The 15615-nt window shown below is 52.5% G+C and overlaps 1 protein-coding gene across 4 annotated transcripts in view; it reads right to left on the bottom strand.

Moving 5' to 3' along the window:
- Positions 1-15615, bottom strand: part of PACSIN1 (protein kinase C and casein kinase substrate in neurons 1) — a 56772-nt gene that overhangs the window by 12863 nt on the left and 28294 nt on the right. The window contains exon 1 of one of the 4 annotated variants that reach the window (XM_033095086.1): positions 5219-5410. The exons of 2 other annotated variants lie outside the window; for them this stretch is intronic. The gene's annotated coding sequence lies outside the window, so the exon portion shown is untranslated. Of the gene's footprint in view, positions 1-1567; positions 1649-5218; positions 5411-15615 lie in introns of those variants that run through there. One more of the 4 variants, XM_033095096.1, reaches the window with a different exon arrangement.

Raw genomic sequence — 15615 nt, 5'->3', positions numbered from 1 at the left:
AGGATGGGGCCGCCATTTTCAGGGATCCTACAGCACGCAGACAGAATAAGTACCAACAGATTTGGCTGTTACATTACGCCTCTCTCCACTCTCCCTTTAGAGCAACTACGACAACCATTTTTGACTACTTACTATGCTCCAGCCTCTTCATACACTTTACCTCCAACCCTCACAAGAACCCATTAGGATGGGTGTTGTTTTCTTTGTTCTACAGACAGCTTCTGAGACTCAGAGAGGTTAAATAACTTGCCCAAGGTCACACAGCAGGTGTCAGATCCAGACCCAGGTGAGTCCCCTGCCCCCTTCAGGTGCCCAGTCCAGAGCCAGCACTCTGTGGGTGTCACCCTGCTCCTCCTGGCCAGACGTTCTCCCTGGGACCAGCTCAACTCAAACCAGGGCAGGGCCGTGGGAAGCCAGGGCTGCCTCCCCCTCACCCAGGGTGGGCTTCAGCACCCACAAATATTCCAGCAGCTCCTCCACTCCTCACATCACCCAGAGACGGGGCCACACAAAGACTTTTACCAGCCTCTGCTGGGGCATCAGGTGCAGCAAGAAGGACCCAGTTAGCTGTGAGCTGCTGTCCTTCCATTCCTCCCCGTGAGACACACCCCGTGTTCACTCCAGCTTCGATTTCCAGACCCGTGAGAAATCATTGTTTGTTGATGAAGCCGCCCAGTCTATGGTATTTTGTTCTGGGAGCCCGAGCTGGCCAAGACACCTTTCAGTGACTGTTGGGCCTTGTCTGGGTCTCCAGGTCCCCTGTGAAAAGCAGATCCCAGGCCTGACCTCCTCTAGCCTTCTCTTTGGGTCTAAACACCAGGCCCCCCAAACTCCATCTGCTCTGAGGTGAGGTCCCCGGGCAGTCCCCAAGGGGCCCTCCCTTCAGAAATGATGAATCTCTGGGATGGCGGGGTGAGAAGAGGTGATGGAAACACAAACGGGGGACAGAGCAAGGCAGAGCCAGGTCTCACCCAGACAAGCCCCAGCAGAGGAGACCCACTGAGGAGGGTGTAAAGGCACCCCACTTCAAGCCCCCCGGCTGGCCTCTCTCCCCTCTCCCCAGCCCACTCCCTGGATGCTGACCTTGGACCCTCCACCTTCCCTATCCTCTCCCTTCTTCCTCCAGCCCCACCAGGCCCCAGGCCCCCCCTCTATTTCCTCCAGAAAATCACCCCAAAGTCAGCCCTGGCACTCCCCTGCTCCCAGGCCAAGTGGAGGAGGCAACATCTCATTCAGCCTCCAGGGAGCCTCTAGGATGGCTCAGGAGGGAACAGACCAGCCCTCCCCCCATGGAGTGTGCACTCCACTGCAGGCAGAAAGCCAAGAAGTGAAAAAATATCCCCTTGTTAGGCGGTGACAACAGTTAAGGGGAAAATCAGGCAGCATAAGAGGGTTCCAGCCTCAAGCAACGACGGCAGAAGTTGGTGTATACAAACCGCAGCTCCCCAGCTCCCCAGGGGCGAAGTCTGAGGTGTTCCCCACACTGGTTCCCAGAGGTGCCCCTTGGAATCGAGCCCTAGATGCCCACCGTGGGAACTGGCTTGACAAAGCGTCCCCCATGTCTCACCTCTGCACTCTCCGTGTTTCCAGAGACCATCTCCCATCTGAACTGGTCTCGTCAGATCTTTGTGCCAGGCTCAGCTTCTGGGGGAGCCCAAACTGAGCCCCAGAGATGGGGAGTCAGGAGTGGGAGCTGGTGGGAAAACAGGCCCTGTCCTCTCTGCTCAAGGTGCATCTCGCTCCTCGAAACCAGTCATCCCACACTTGGCCCCGCTGTGGGGGGCTGTCCTGTCCTGAGCCCTGTGTACCCGTGGCCTCCTGGAGGTCAGGGGTCAGATGGGGTGCTCTGTGGGCGACACCCCGGTGGCTTCGCAGCATGCTTTCCCGACGGTACAGAACTCTGGGATGGCTTCTGACCAGGAAGGGGCCCTCTGTCTTCAGCAGCACTGGGGTGGGATGCAGACAGGTCACTCTCCTCCCTTTCCTGGTCAGGTAGGGCTCTCTTGGCCATGGCTGGAGCAGAAAAAGGCAGGAAGCACGGATCCAGTCCATGCAGGACATCCTGTCCAACTCGGTGCCCCTGGAGCAGCTGCCCAGCCAGGGGGGCGTTGGGTCCCTTCTCCTGTGAGGGCCAGATCACAGGTCCCCCATGACAGCACGGAGGCAGAGGCCAGCCACTGAGGCAGAGGCTCCTGAGTTTAAAGTGCAGCCCTGACCCCTGTAGGGCAGCCCTGGGCCGCAGCAGTGAGCAAGACAGAAAACTCCCTGCCTTCGTGGAGCTGACATTCCAGAAGGGCTAAACAGACAGGAAACCGAATGAATAAGTAAGTGATCAAGTGTGTTAGAAGATGACAAGGGATGTGGAGAAGATTGTGACAAGGAAAGGGTCCGGGAGGGATGGTGGGGGCCGGAATAAAGCTATTTTACCCAGAATGGTCAGAGAAGGCCATTCTCAAAAGTGACCTTTCAGCAAAGGCCTGAAGGAGGTGAGGGAGGGGGCCGTGCAGTTATCTGGGGGAACAGCATCTAGGCAGAGGGAACAGCCAGTGAAAAGGCCCTGAGGCAGAAGCATGGTTGAGGAAGGGGGGAGGGCCATGTGGCTGGAGCAGAGTGAGTGAGGGGGAGGGGAGGGGTGAGGTCAGGGAGGCAGGGAGGGGTGCAGATCACCTGGAGTCTTGTAGGTTAGAGTAAGGCTTTTTTTTGTTGTTGTTTTTAAGGAGAGCACAGCTCACAGTGGCCCATGAGGGGATTGAACTGGCAAACCTGGTGCTACCAGCACCACGCTCTGACCAACTGAGCTAACCAGCCATCCCCAAAGTAAGACCTTTGACTCTTTCTCCCAAGTGAGATGGGAGCTTCTGCGGGGTTTGAGAAGAGGTGAGATGTGATGGGACTTAGGTTTTAAAGGGTCCCTGGCTGCTGGGGGAAGAGCAGGCTACAAGGGGACGAGGAGGAGGACAGGGAACCCGCTGGCCGGGGGCTGCAGTCCTCCAGAGGAAGGGAGATGGGGGCTCACCAAGGCGGTAATTTAGCTGGAAACGGTGAGAAGCGGTTGATGTCTGGAAATGCCGTGGCATTCGAACCAACAGGATTTGCTGCTAGTTTGGATGCGAGTGTGAAAAGGAGTCCAGGATGGCTCCAGGGCTTGGGCCTGAGCAGCTGGTGGGTGGGGAGCACAGCAGGAGGAATGATTTGGGGGAGACAGGAGCTCGGTTTTGGAGCCTGGAGTTGCCCAGGAAGAGCCAAGTGGAGATGTCCCCTTAGTTTCCCCCAGAGCGCCTGCACTGGGGGCCGGGTGAGGAAGGGCCAGCCTGGGGCCAAACTGGTCTTCCAGTCCCAGGGCCCCAGCCCCCTGGCTGAGCGCCAGGCCTCGGAGTGCTCCTGGGGCCTCCCTTCAGCTCCCTCTGACACGGGGAAGGCTGCTGGGCTTCCAGGCGGGTGCCCCGGACAATAGGCCCACTGGGTGCAATGGGGTGGGGTTTGGAAATGTACTCTGGGAGGCTGTCCTGGTGGGCTCCCTGCCCCAGAGTCTGGGAACAACAATGTAGGAGAAAGACAGAGCAAGCAAGACAGACCATAGGGACCTGAGGGACAGAAAACAATGAAGGAGAAGGGGAACGTGGCCTAGAGAAGGCAGCACGGGTGTGGGGAAGGTCAGGGCGGGCCTGAGGGTCTGGGGAGGGGACAGCGCCTTCTCATTCTTGCCCAAAGAGCCTGCCCTTCAGGCCTCACCAGCCCCGTTCTGGCTGAGATGGAAGCAAGCCCCGCGGCCGAGGTTGAGGCAGGCCAGATGCCCGCTGGCCCAAGGCCCTGGTGGGGAGGAGGGCGACGGGCTTCAGGGAAGCAGGGGGCAGACGGTGACAGTGTACCTGTGTTACGTGGCTGCCAGCTCCTGGGCAGATCTGCATCCCAGACCCTGCTCCTGCCACTTGAGACCTGTCCTCTCAACTCCATGTCCTTAACCCCCAAGCGGGAGACCCCTGTGCCTAATACTCAGCAGGTGAACTAACACTTGCAGAAATGAATTGAACTACGTCACCTTCTTGACACATATTCCTCCACCCGATCACAGGCCCAGGGATCCCTCCTCGGCCCTGCACAAAGTCTTCTGACCCCCAAGTGCCCAGGGGAAGAAGCTCCACGATGTGGTGCCAGGGCCCAGCAAAGGACCCAGCCAGCTGGATGCTGGGTAGAGAAGGCAAGCGGGAGAAGAGGGCACACACTATGCCTCCCAGGCACCCTAAGCACGCCCAAGCTTGCACACACCAACCCCCTGCCCCACTCAGGCTCGGATCCCCACACAGGCCAAGGCTCTTCAGATCCGTCCCAGGGCCAACCCGGACCAGGTGCCCCCCACACACTGCAGCACTGCAGGCAGTCAGGCCCCTCCGTGCTCAGCTCCTCCCCAGGCCCCAGCCCCACCCGTCTGAGCAGCGGCAGAGGCGCACAGGCACCTCCGCAGTGCCCAGGCTGGCCCAGCAGCACTGGAGTCTGTCCCCAGGAGCAATGCAGCAAGGGACAGAAGTCGGGGGAGGGAGGGCCACAGGCACCACCACGAGGGGGCTGCTCTCCTGTGCCCCAACATGGAGACCCGGGGCTTGCTGGGGGTGGCACAGGGGTCCTTCGGGAGACCTGGGCATCTAGGTCTGCAGGGAGAACAAGGAGGGGAAGGGCTCAAGCTTGGGGGAAAAGGAGAAAGCTGCCTCCTCTCTGACCAGGGGGCTCTAAGCCCAATGCCTGAGACCATGTGGGCCTGCAGGGAAGCCGTGGTGCAGGGGGTGGGACTGGGTCTGCTGGTCCCAAACGGCCAGGGCCTAGCAGTGCCCCCCGTGGGGGTGGGAGACATCCTCACTTCTCCCTGCCCCCCACATACTCTAGCCTCAGCCTGGGGACAGACGATGCTGTGGGTTACAGGAAGCCCCATAGCGCACTTCCCCCAGGGAGGGGACTGTTTCTACAGTCAGGGCTTGTGACAGTGGTGGAGAGAGGGACTGAAGTACAGAAGAGGAAAGGCAACAGGGGGGCAGTCCTCCTGATGGGGAGGGCCCAGGTTCTGAAGAGTGCTTCCAAAATGCTGGCTGCTCCCCACCCATCCACTGGCCCTGGCCCCTCAGGCCCTTCTGCTTGCTACCAGGTCCTGCTGGTAGGAAGGCAGCGTTAGTCCCAGGGCCCCACTCTCCATGCAGCCTCTTCCAGCTGTCCCCATCGGGATGCCTACCTGGGCCTGTCTTGGTACCAAGCCAGGGGCAGGTAGGAGCGCACTGCCCCTGCTGGGCCAAGCTGGGCCGGAGGAGCTGGCTGTCCTCCTTCTCCGTGGTGGCGGGCAGGGAGGGGGCCTGGTGCCCAGGCTGGGGGCTCTGTCCTCTTGGGTTCCCTCCCCTCCACCGCTAGCTCAGGAAGGCAGCAGCACCAGAACTGCGGAAGCCAGCTCCCCGCCCCCCACTGCTGCCTCCTCCCTTCCCTCCTCCCGACCTGCCTCCTGCTCCAGCCACCCACCTCCTTCTGCTCGTTTCTATGGCAACTGGGCAATGCTCGCACAGACAGCCTCCTTCCCATGTACACCAGGGGACGCCCGCCTTCTACATGGCGCCTGCATCAACACCGGTGGAGGCATGCACGCTTCACCTTCACAGAGACACTGATGGACTCGCAGGCTCACATGGCCACCCTGGATTGTGGGGGGACCCTGCTCCAGCCTCTTTCCTCTCTTCTCGTGAGCCTGCCTCCAGACATCCCAACCAGGCATGGCAAGCTGCACCTTTCCACGCACTTCCCTCAAGTCCTTGAAATCTGACTGAATGCTACTCTGTAAATATTTCTATTTGCTTACTCATTCATTCGCCTTCAGTCATCCCTCGACATTTTATTTTGAGTCTTTTCTGGGTCAGGCTGAGTGTGAGATGCTCATCCACAATCTCATTCCATAAGGTCCCATACCCATTTTACAGATTGGAAACTGAGGCCCACAGTAGTAAGACAACTTATCTGAGTATCCAGGACTCCTGGGTTCATTGTTAGCAGAGAGGCCTTGTGATTCCAAATGTGGTGCTTCTCCCATTGGCCAGAGCTGTCACACACCCCTCAGAGCAGACACTGAGGCTCCCACCCCACACATGTGATCCATACGCACCAACATGTACCCATGCACAAGTGCACCCCCAACAACATACTTACATATACAAACACCCATTACACATATTTGCGTACATGCATCTCCACAAGCCTGTGTATGTACCTATACGTGCACAGGTAACACACACCTATACATACGCTGTTAACACTGATATCTGCGCACATAATCTTTAAAACACATGTACACACATCTACACAGATCCAGAACATACAACACACAAACCCATCCTACAGCAAATCACAGCTGGATAACACTCGCCTCATTAGAAGATCAGTGACACAGGAAAAGTGTCCCAACCAGGGGATTAAACAATCAGCCACTTCCCTGGACAGGCGCTGACCCTGCTCCGCGCCCCCCTCTAGGGATCAGACATTAACCTGCCCACTTTGTCTGAGCTCTGCTGTGGAGGACAGGGGTGGGGGTGGAGACAGGGTCCACCCTCCCCCACACCCCAGCCCTCATTCTGGAAGTCCTCTGCCGGTCCGACCTAGATCCCACCTAGAGCCCTTTGGCCTAGGGAGCTCACAGATGTGCTCGCCCACCTTCCCGGTTGCTGTCCAGTCCGGGGACGTGGAGCGATGACACCACAGAGTAAAACGGGCCCCTTCTTCTCAGAGGGAGTTCCGTGTTTCCGACAGGCCTGCCACCCCCAGCAGGGACAACATCCAGTGGGGGCCAGGAGGGGGAGGACAGACCAGGTGGGGGGACCTGGGCACAAGACACACACCACAGGATGCGCTGTCCCCAGCCCGTCTCCACCTCAGAGGACCTCAGGCAGGGGGCACTGCAGCCCCAGCCCCAGGGCAATTCTCGGGGACCCCACACAGCCCAGAGAGAACAGACTCAGTCAGAGAGAACCAGAAGCCCACTGAAAACTAAGCAAGACGCTGCCTGTTACTGATAGCCCTTTTCACGTGTCCTCCCATCTAACACCCCTCTCAATCATCAGACTGAGGCCAATTAAATCAGACATGCTATAAATTGTATGAAACATCCTAATATCAGAAATGTCAAATGTGAGGGTGAAAATCATCCTGGAACAGATGAAACAGGTTATTTCATTCATTCAGTAGATATTTACTAGGTACCCACCATATGCCAGGGACTGTTTTAGGTGCTGGGACACAGCTATGGGCCAGAGTCCCCACTGGTGACAAGCCAGTGGGTTTACTGAACTCCCGTTCTCCTGTGGTGTCTGTGGCTAACACAGCCACCCTGAGGTGAGGTCACAGGACTGAGAGGAAATGGGCTCCAAGGCGACAAAGCCAATAAATGCCTGGGCCGGGATTTGTACCCTCTGCCTGCCAAGTTTTTTCCAATGTTCCACTTTGGTTCCATTAAGGAAGATTTGGTTAGGAAACATGGCAACAGCCATCCAGTTTCTAGGAATTTCAGAGTCGAGTGTGCTTCTCAGCCTTAGATCAAAAGAAGGACAGGGTCACGTGTACTTGCAATGCTAGTCAAATACTGGGCATGAGTGAGGACCTCAAAATGATAGGAGACTTCCAGCCTGGCCTTCCTTGGGCCAGAAGGCTGGCATTGGGTGTCCCCAAACCTGGAGGTCCTCAGCAGAGGACCGGCAAGGAGGGTGGGGATGGCTGGCACCTGAGAACAGAGGCTCCCTGGAGAGTGAAGAGACTTCAGCTAGGGGGCTGGGAGGGATTGAGTTCCCGGGAGCTGTAAGCAGAGCCCCCTGCCCACCTGCTGGCCCCCAGCCCCAGATCATCTTTCTCCTAAAGAGCTGGCTCCATCCAGGGATACCAAAGACAGCTCACCCCACCCACCCCTCTGTCAGCCTGATCTGGCCCCATCTGCTGCCTGGCAGACCCCTGCGTTCTGCCCCCCCACAGTCAGACAGGCTCTATGGCAGAAGTTGACCCCTCGGTCACCCCTCCTTCCCCAGCTAGGGAAGCATCTACCCCTACCGCACCTCCGCTGTCAGCCTGATCCAGCTCCATCTGCTGTTGGGAGGGGCTCCCAAGTCACCTGTCTGCAGCCCTCTACTCCCCCACTTACAGGCCCCAGACAAGCCCAGGGAACCCCCCGCCCCCCCCCCACACAATGCTTGACCTCAGCCCCTATTCCCGGACCTGAACCATGTTCCAGTACACTGCTGGGATCGGACTATAAATGAGGAAGGGGCCTCACCCAGGCCACAGAGCAGCTGCCCTCATGTCCCCAGAAGAAGCTGACCCCTTCTGTCACCACCTCCTTGCCCAACCCACCACCTCACTGCCCACCCCCACCCCAGCCTGGCACAGTTATCCCACATGTTCCCAGAGCAAATGCAATCAGGGCTCATTAGCTGCTGCTTTGCATCTCATTTGCATAATGTTCCCATGACTGTCAAAATGCCAGAACCCTCCCCAGGCCCCTGCCCATGACAGGTGGGGCTGGCCAGCAATGAAGAAATAAAATGGGCAAGGTCCCTGAGGGTCTATGTGGGGGCCAGAGCATCAGAGGGAGAAAACCAGAGGCAGCTTGAAGTGTCAGACCCTGAACGGCACCCAGAGGAAAGGCCATAGGCACTTACTGAGCACCTGCTAAGTCCGGGCACCATTACCCACTTGTTTTCCACAATGAGCCATGTCACAGGTGTGAAAACCAATGCTTTAAGACCTTGCCACTCCAAGTCTGGATCCCACCTGGGAGCTGGGAAGACGTGCAGCACCTCAGGTCCCACCCCAAAGCTCCTGAGTCCAAACCTGCATTGTCGCAGGCCCTCGCACATGACAGTGTGAGGGGTACGAGGTTGAGGGACTCGCCCTGGCGTCGGGACCGAGGCGTGTCTGACCAAACCCCATGCTAGGTAGGGTCTTTACTACACTTAACAAATATTCCCTGAGCACCTACTGTGTGCGTCACTGCCCTGGGCAGTGGGACACAGCGGATAAGCATGAGGTAACCTCATGTGCGTTTCATGCCAAAAGGGGAAGGCATGCAGCAAATACCACTAGAAGTCCACACGGTGATCGGTACGGCCAAGAAAAATAATGGGGGGTAAACAGGGAAAGAGGAGGAATGCGGGCCGTTTCGGAGCCCCTCTTTGAAGAGACGACATTTGAACGAAAACCGAAATAAAGGGGAACAGGGAGGTACGTGATGATTTGGGGGAAGAGTGTTTCTGGCAGAGGGAAGAGCAAGGGCCTATGTCCTGAGGTGAGGGTAAGCAAGGCACTGCAGGCACCCCAAAACTGAGTGGATGGATGGATGGACTGATGGGGATGAGTGGATGGATGGAGGCAGAGAGAAGTAGACAAGGTAAAGACGAGGCAGGCAGACGCCAGAGCCTGCAGGGCCTTGTGGGCTGTGGTGAGGACGCTGGACTTCACCCTAAGCATGAAGGGAAGCCATTGGTATTTTTGAGCAAAGGAAGGAAAGGATCCAATCTATGTTTTCAGAAGATTCCTGTGGCTTTTATGTGGCAGTGACTAGAAAGACTCAAAGGCTGGAGCAAGGAGACCAGTGAAGAGGCTTTTGTAATATTTATTCCCAATAGAAATGAGTGCTTGTGGCCACTAAACCACATGCCCGAGACCATTTGCAGCAGTTTTGTTCTTAATAGCTCCAAACTGGAAGCAACCCATCCACAGAAAAATGGATAAACAAATTGTGTGGTGTGTTGCATGTAGTAGGGGTAGTTTGCTTTTCCACTGTGCAAATTCTACCACATGGTTTGCTTATACAGTTGAATACTATACAGCAGTGAAAAACATCCAACTACATACAACCACATGGAAAAATCTCAAGATATCTTGTGGAGCGAGACAAACCAAACCTAAGAGAATATACATAATGGATTCTACTTATATAAAGCTCAAGAACAGGTAAATCTGGACATCTGGTGCCTGGGCAAAATGGAGGTGATGCACTCACTTCTCCCTGTTCCTCCTGCAAAGGACAGCTAAAACCCTGGACATTACATATAAAACGGACCTATGAAGACTCTAAAAGGGGAGAGAAGAGGGCAGGCTAGGGACCTCAGGACCGGAGGAACAACACAGCAGTGAGTTCTCTGGCTTTCCTTTTTGCCCACTATTTTCCAGATTTGTTGCTGGAGAAGTCAGCAACCCAGAAATACCAACGAGTGTGGACAAAACCAGCTCTAAGAAAAGCCTGTTCTCTCTGGCCAAAAGACTAGGAAAGGCACAGTCTAGCAAGACAAAAACCTTTAAAACAATAAATGCCATACTCTAGCCAAACACCATGGAAAGAAACTGCGGCCCGAGCCCTCCCACCACTCCCAGGAGCGGGGGCTGAATGGGGAGCTGAGCCTGGCTGTCACCAGTGCCCCATCCCCCACCACCAGGGTGGTAACAGAGAAAAATGAGTGGGAAGCCAGGACTTTCATCCCCACCCAGCACTAAGAAGGCACCCTCCCCTCCATGATGGGTTGGTGTCAGAAGAGGCCTCAGGACTGTAACCATCACCCAGCAGTAACAGGTCAGTAAAGACCACGTTGGGAGCAGTAACAAGGCCTCCCTCCCTTCCCAGGCAGGGAGGTGTCAGTGCAGTTCTAGTGGGAAGCTGGAACTCCCACCCATGCCCAGTAGAAAGGAGGCACCCTTGTCCCCCACAGGGTGCCAATTAAGGAACCTGGACTTTCACCCTGACCTGGCACCAATAAGGTGCAGTGTTGGAGGAGGGCTGCAAAGACAGAAGACTTAAATAAGAGTCCATGTCTCATAACATAACACCCTAACATCCAGGATTCAAGAAAGAAAAATCATCTGTCATATCAAGAACCAGGAAAATTTCAATCTGAATGAGAAAAGGCGAACAACAGATGCCAACACCAAGATGACACAAATGTGGAATTACCTGATAAGGATGTTAAAGCTGCAATCTTAAAAATGTTTCAGGGGCGGCTGGATGGCTCAGCTGGTTAGAGCGCGGGCTCTGAACAATAGAGTTGCCAGTTCGATTCCCACATGGGCTAGTGAGCTGCACCCTTCACAACTAGATTGAAGACAATGAGCTGCCACTGAGCTTCTGGAGGGGCGGCCGGATGGCTCAGCTGGTTAGAGAGCGAGCTCTCAACAATAAGGTTGCCGGTTCAATTCCCACAAGGGATGTGGCGGGCTGTGCCCTCTTCAATTAAAGATTGAAAACGGCAACTGGACTTGGAGCTGAGCTGCACCCTCTACAACTAGATTGAAGGACAACTACTTGGAGCTGATGGGCCCTGAAGAAACACACTGTTCCCCATTATTCCCCAGTAAAATTTATGGGAAAAAAAAAAGCTTCAGCCAGCAATAATGAATACACTTGAAACAAATGAAAAAACAGAAAGCTTCAGCAAAGAAATAGAAGATATAAAGAAGAATCAACTTGAAATTTTAGAACTGAAAGCTCATTAGATGAGCTCAAAAGCAGAATGGAACAGAGGGAAAAGATAAGTGAACTTGAAGATAGAGATTTCCCAATCTAAACAACAGAAAGAAAATGGACTGGGGTGGGGAAGAACACAGCCTTAGGAAATTGTGGGCCTATAACAAAAGATCCAACATTCTGTTAGAGTCCGAGAGGAGGTGAAAGAGTATGGCTCTAAAAAAGTATTCAAAGAAACAGTGGCTGAAAAAAACACACCCAAATTTTGGGGAAAACATGTATCTACAGATTAGAAGCTTAGTAAACTCCAAACAGATAATCTAGAAGGAGTCTACTCCAAGACACATCAAAATCAAACTCCTGAAAACTAAAAACAAAGAAAAAATTCTGAAATCAGAGAGAGAGAGAGAGAGAGAGAGATAGAGAGAGAGAGAGAGAGAGAGAGAGAGAGAGAGAGATGACACTTTACCCAAAAAGGAAAAACAATTCAATGACAGTGGATTTCTCATCAGAAACCATGAAGGCCAGAAGTGGCAGAGGGTAGGTATAAATTGCTGAAAGAAAAGAACTGTTAACTCAGAAAACTATACTCAGTGAAAATATCCTTCAGGACATAAGGAAAAATCAAGACATTCTCAAATAAAGGAGAACTAAGAGAATTTGTTGTTAGTAGACCTACCGGGAAAGAATGGTTGAGAAAAATTCTTGAAACAGAAAGGAAATGATGAAAGAAGGAATCTTGGAGCATCGGGGAGGAAGAAAGAACAAAGAAAGAGTAAAAATATGGGTAAATATGGTAGACTTTCCTTGTTCTCAAGAGTTTTCTAAATTATGTTTGAGGGTTGAAACAAAAATTATAACATTCACTGATGTGTTTCTCAAAGTATGTAAAGGAAACGCTTATTAAAATTAGATTATAAGTGAGGGAGGGTAAAAGGACCTAAAGGGAGATAAATTTTCTACACTTCCCTTGAACTGGTAAATACTGACACCAGTACTCTGTGATAAGTTGTGTATAAAAAAGTTATACCTAGGGGAACAACTGAAAAAGTCTGTACAAAGAGACACACTCAAAAACAACACCACAGGTAAATCAGGAATGGGCAAGTCTAACGTACAGAGATAGAAGTCAGAACAGCAGTTGTTTCTGAAAGCTATCAGTGAAGGTGCCTTCTGGCATCCTGGCAAGGTTGCCAGATCTGAGTGGTGGTTTCACAGGTGTTTACATATGTACAAATGCAGTCAGTAGCATATCTAAGATTTGTGAACCTCGCTGTATATATACGAGGGTGTGTTCAAAAAACACAATGAATGTTTAAATTTTAAAAATGTATTACAATAGGGCCGGCCCGGTGGCTCAGGAGGTTGGAGCTCCGTGTTCCTAACTCCGAAGGCTGCCGGTTCGATTCCCACATGGGCCAGTGGGCTCTCAACCACAAGGTTGCCAGTTCAATTCCTCGAGTCCCACAAGGGATGGTGGGCTGCGCCCCCTGCAACTAAGATTGAACACGGCACCTTGAGCTGAGCTGCCTCCTGGATGGCTCAGTTGGTTGGAGCGCGTCCTCTCAACCACAAGGTTGCCGGTTCGACTCCCGCAAGGGATGGTGGGCTGCACTCCCTGCAACTAGCAACGGCAACTGGACCTGGAGCTGAGCTGCACCCTCCACAACTAAGACTGAAAGGACAACAACTTGACTTGGAAAAAAATCCTGGAAGTACACACTGTTTCTCAATAAAGTCCTGTTCCCCTTCTCCAATAAAAAAAAAATGTAAAAAAAAAAATGTATTACAATAAAAGACACATTGCCATTATCCCCCTCAAAATATTCCCCCTCGATTCGAACACACTTATCCCATCATTCTTGCCACTTTCTGAAGCAGTTCTGGAAGTCCTCTTTCGTGAGTGTCTTTAGTTGCACTGTCGTGGCTGCCTCCATGCCCTGGATTGACTCAAAACGTTTTCCTTTCATGGTCATTTTGACCACACACTGAGACACTGAATGCTGTGCAAGCACAGGAGATAGAGTCAATAATATTATAGTAACTATGTGTGGCGTCAGACGGCTACTAGACTTATCAGGGTGAGCACTGCGGAAGGTATATAAATGTCTAATCCCTATGTTGTACACCTGAAACTAATATAATATTGTATGTCAATTGTAATTGAAAAATAAAAAAATTATTTTAAAAAAAACGCTGTTCAGACACTGGCTTCTTCAACAAGCCTGGGACTCTGGCTTTTAGTCCTGACTCGGCCACATTCCAGCAGGTGACCTTGCACAGGTCGCTCCCCTCAAAGTGAGGGAGTTGGACCAGATTAGCAATTTCTAACCTCTGCACCACGGAGGGGCCCTTGACGTATCTTCACCCAAGGAGCCCGATGTTTTGAAAGATTTTTCTCTACCAAACAAACTCCATATGCTAAGTAATTTTTTTTTTAAGTGGAAAACAAATGACTTTTTACTCAATTATCAGGTAGCATTTCTAATCGGCATGAGAAAACCAACATTTCTGTACTGAACTGAGAGAATTCCCACCAAAAGCAAAAGGCTCTGAGGTATTGGATAGATTGGGCTGCCTCTACTTGGGAAATGCTCGACTGGGGCACAGCTTTTTGCAATATTCAAAACAACCGAGCCCTTGCCTGGAATTATGGGGGCTTTCGGCTGAGATCAACAGGACAAAGTGTCCTGTAAGTCAGGGCCGTCCAGTTCTGAGCAATCTGTGTGCGGAGTGCCGGCTGGGGCCCAGCACGAGTGCCACGGGAAAGCTCTGGGCGTATAAGGTGGCATTGTCCATTGATGATTTAAATTTAAGTTGAACAGAATTAAATAAAATTGAAAATCAATTCCTAAAAAAAAGAAAATCAATTCCTCAGTTGCACTTGCCACATTTCAAGTGCTCAGCGGCCACATGTGTCAGTGGCCACCATCTGGACAGAGCAGATATAGAATATTTCCACCATTGCAGAAAGTTCAAATGGACAATGCTGGAAGGTATGGTCAAAAAATTACAAACGTAGGCATGTCCAGTGTTCCATGCTTGATGGGGCCCAAAAGGAGAGTTCCTACACATCAAATTCTTGCTGAGCAACTGCTCATAGGATACGATGGAGCTACATTTCTTAGGTAAAAAAAACGAATTGGCTCCAAAAGAGTGCAAAAAAATCACACTTAGGGATGCAGCCAACCTTTAAAATCACACACTAAATTTAGAGAGGAGACAGTTAAGATCCTCATAAAACTGCGTTCTCCAATAATGGTAATTATTGGTGTAAGCCACTAAGTATGACCCCTGCCATAATCACACCCCCTTAAGAGTCCCCCACCCCCAAGAGAAGAGAGCGAGGGGCTGTGAGTTTGCTCATCCTGACAAACACAACCCTCTAACCCTGCAAGTCCCATACTTTATACTCTAGAGCATTTCTGAGTCTACTTCTAAAGTAAGGGCTGCTCTGCAAGGGGCAGAGCGGGAAAGGTGGTGGGGATGTCTGGTTCCTTGTGAAAGGCACTTTTAGTAGCAGATGCTGTTGGTTGTCAAACCAACAGCCCTTGCTCATCTGCCCTTGCCAACCAGAGTCCCGCCTGTAGCAACTCAGAGGAAATGCTGAGTGGCCTAAGGCCGGGTTTCTCACCTTGGGCATGATTGACCCAAAAGGGCTGGACCGTTCTTTGTGGGGGGCTGTCTTGTGCACAGTCAGATGTTTGGCAGCATCCCTGTCCTCTACCCACTGATGCCAAGAGCACCCACCCCTGAGTTGTAACAACCAAAAATGTCTGCAGACATTGCCAAATGTCCCCTGGGGGACAAAATCGACCCGGTTGAGAATCGCGGGCCTACAGCTTAAACTCTAACTAAGCCAGTGGTTCTCAAACTTGAACACGCATCAGAATCATCATCTAAAGGACTTGATAAAACACAGATTGCTGGACCTCAGCCCCGAAGTTTCTGATTCAGTAGGTCTGAGGTATCACTCAAGAATTGGTATTTCTATCAAGTGCCTACATCATGCTTATGCTCCTGGTCCAGGCACCCCACTTTGGGAACCACTGATCTCAGTCATTTGTGACACTCCTGTTCCCCTGGACAATCAGACCAGAGGGAAAGGGCTTCCAGGAAAAGTTCCTTGTTGAAGATAAGAGACTTGTGTT

Source organism: Rhinolophus ferrumequinum, chromosome 3 (assembly GCF_004115265.2).
Source record: "Rhinolophus ferrumequinum isolate MPI-CBG mRhiFer1 chromosome 3, mRhiFer1_v1.p, whole genome shotgun sequence".
Taxonomy (NCBI): domain Eukaryota; kingdom Metazoa; phylum Chordata; class Mammalia; order Chiroptera; family Rhinolophidae; genus Rhinolophus; species Rhinolophus ferrumequinum.
Note: the sequence above shows the minus strand (reverse complement) of the source record. Positions and strands in the feature narration are given on the sequence as shown.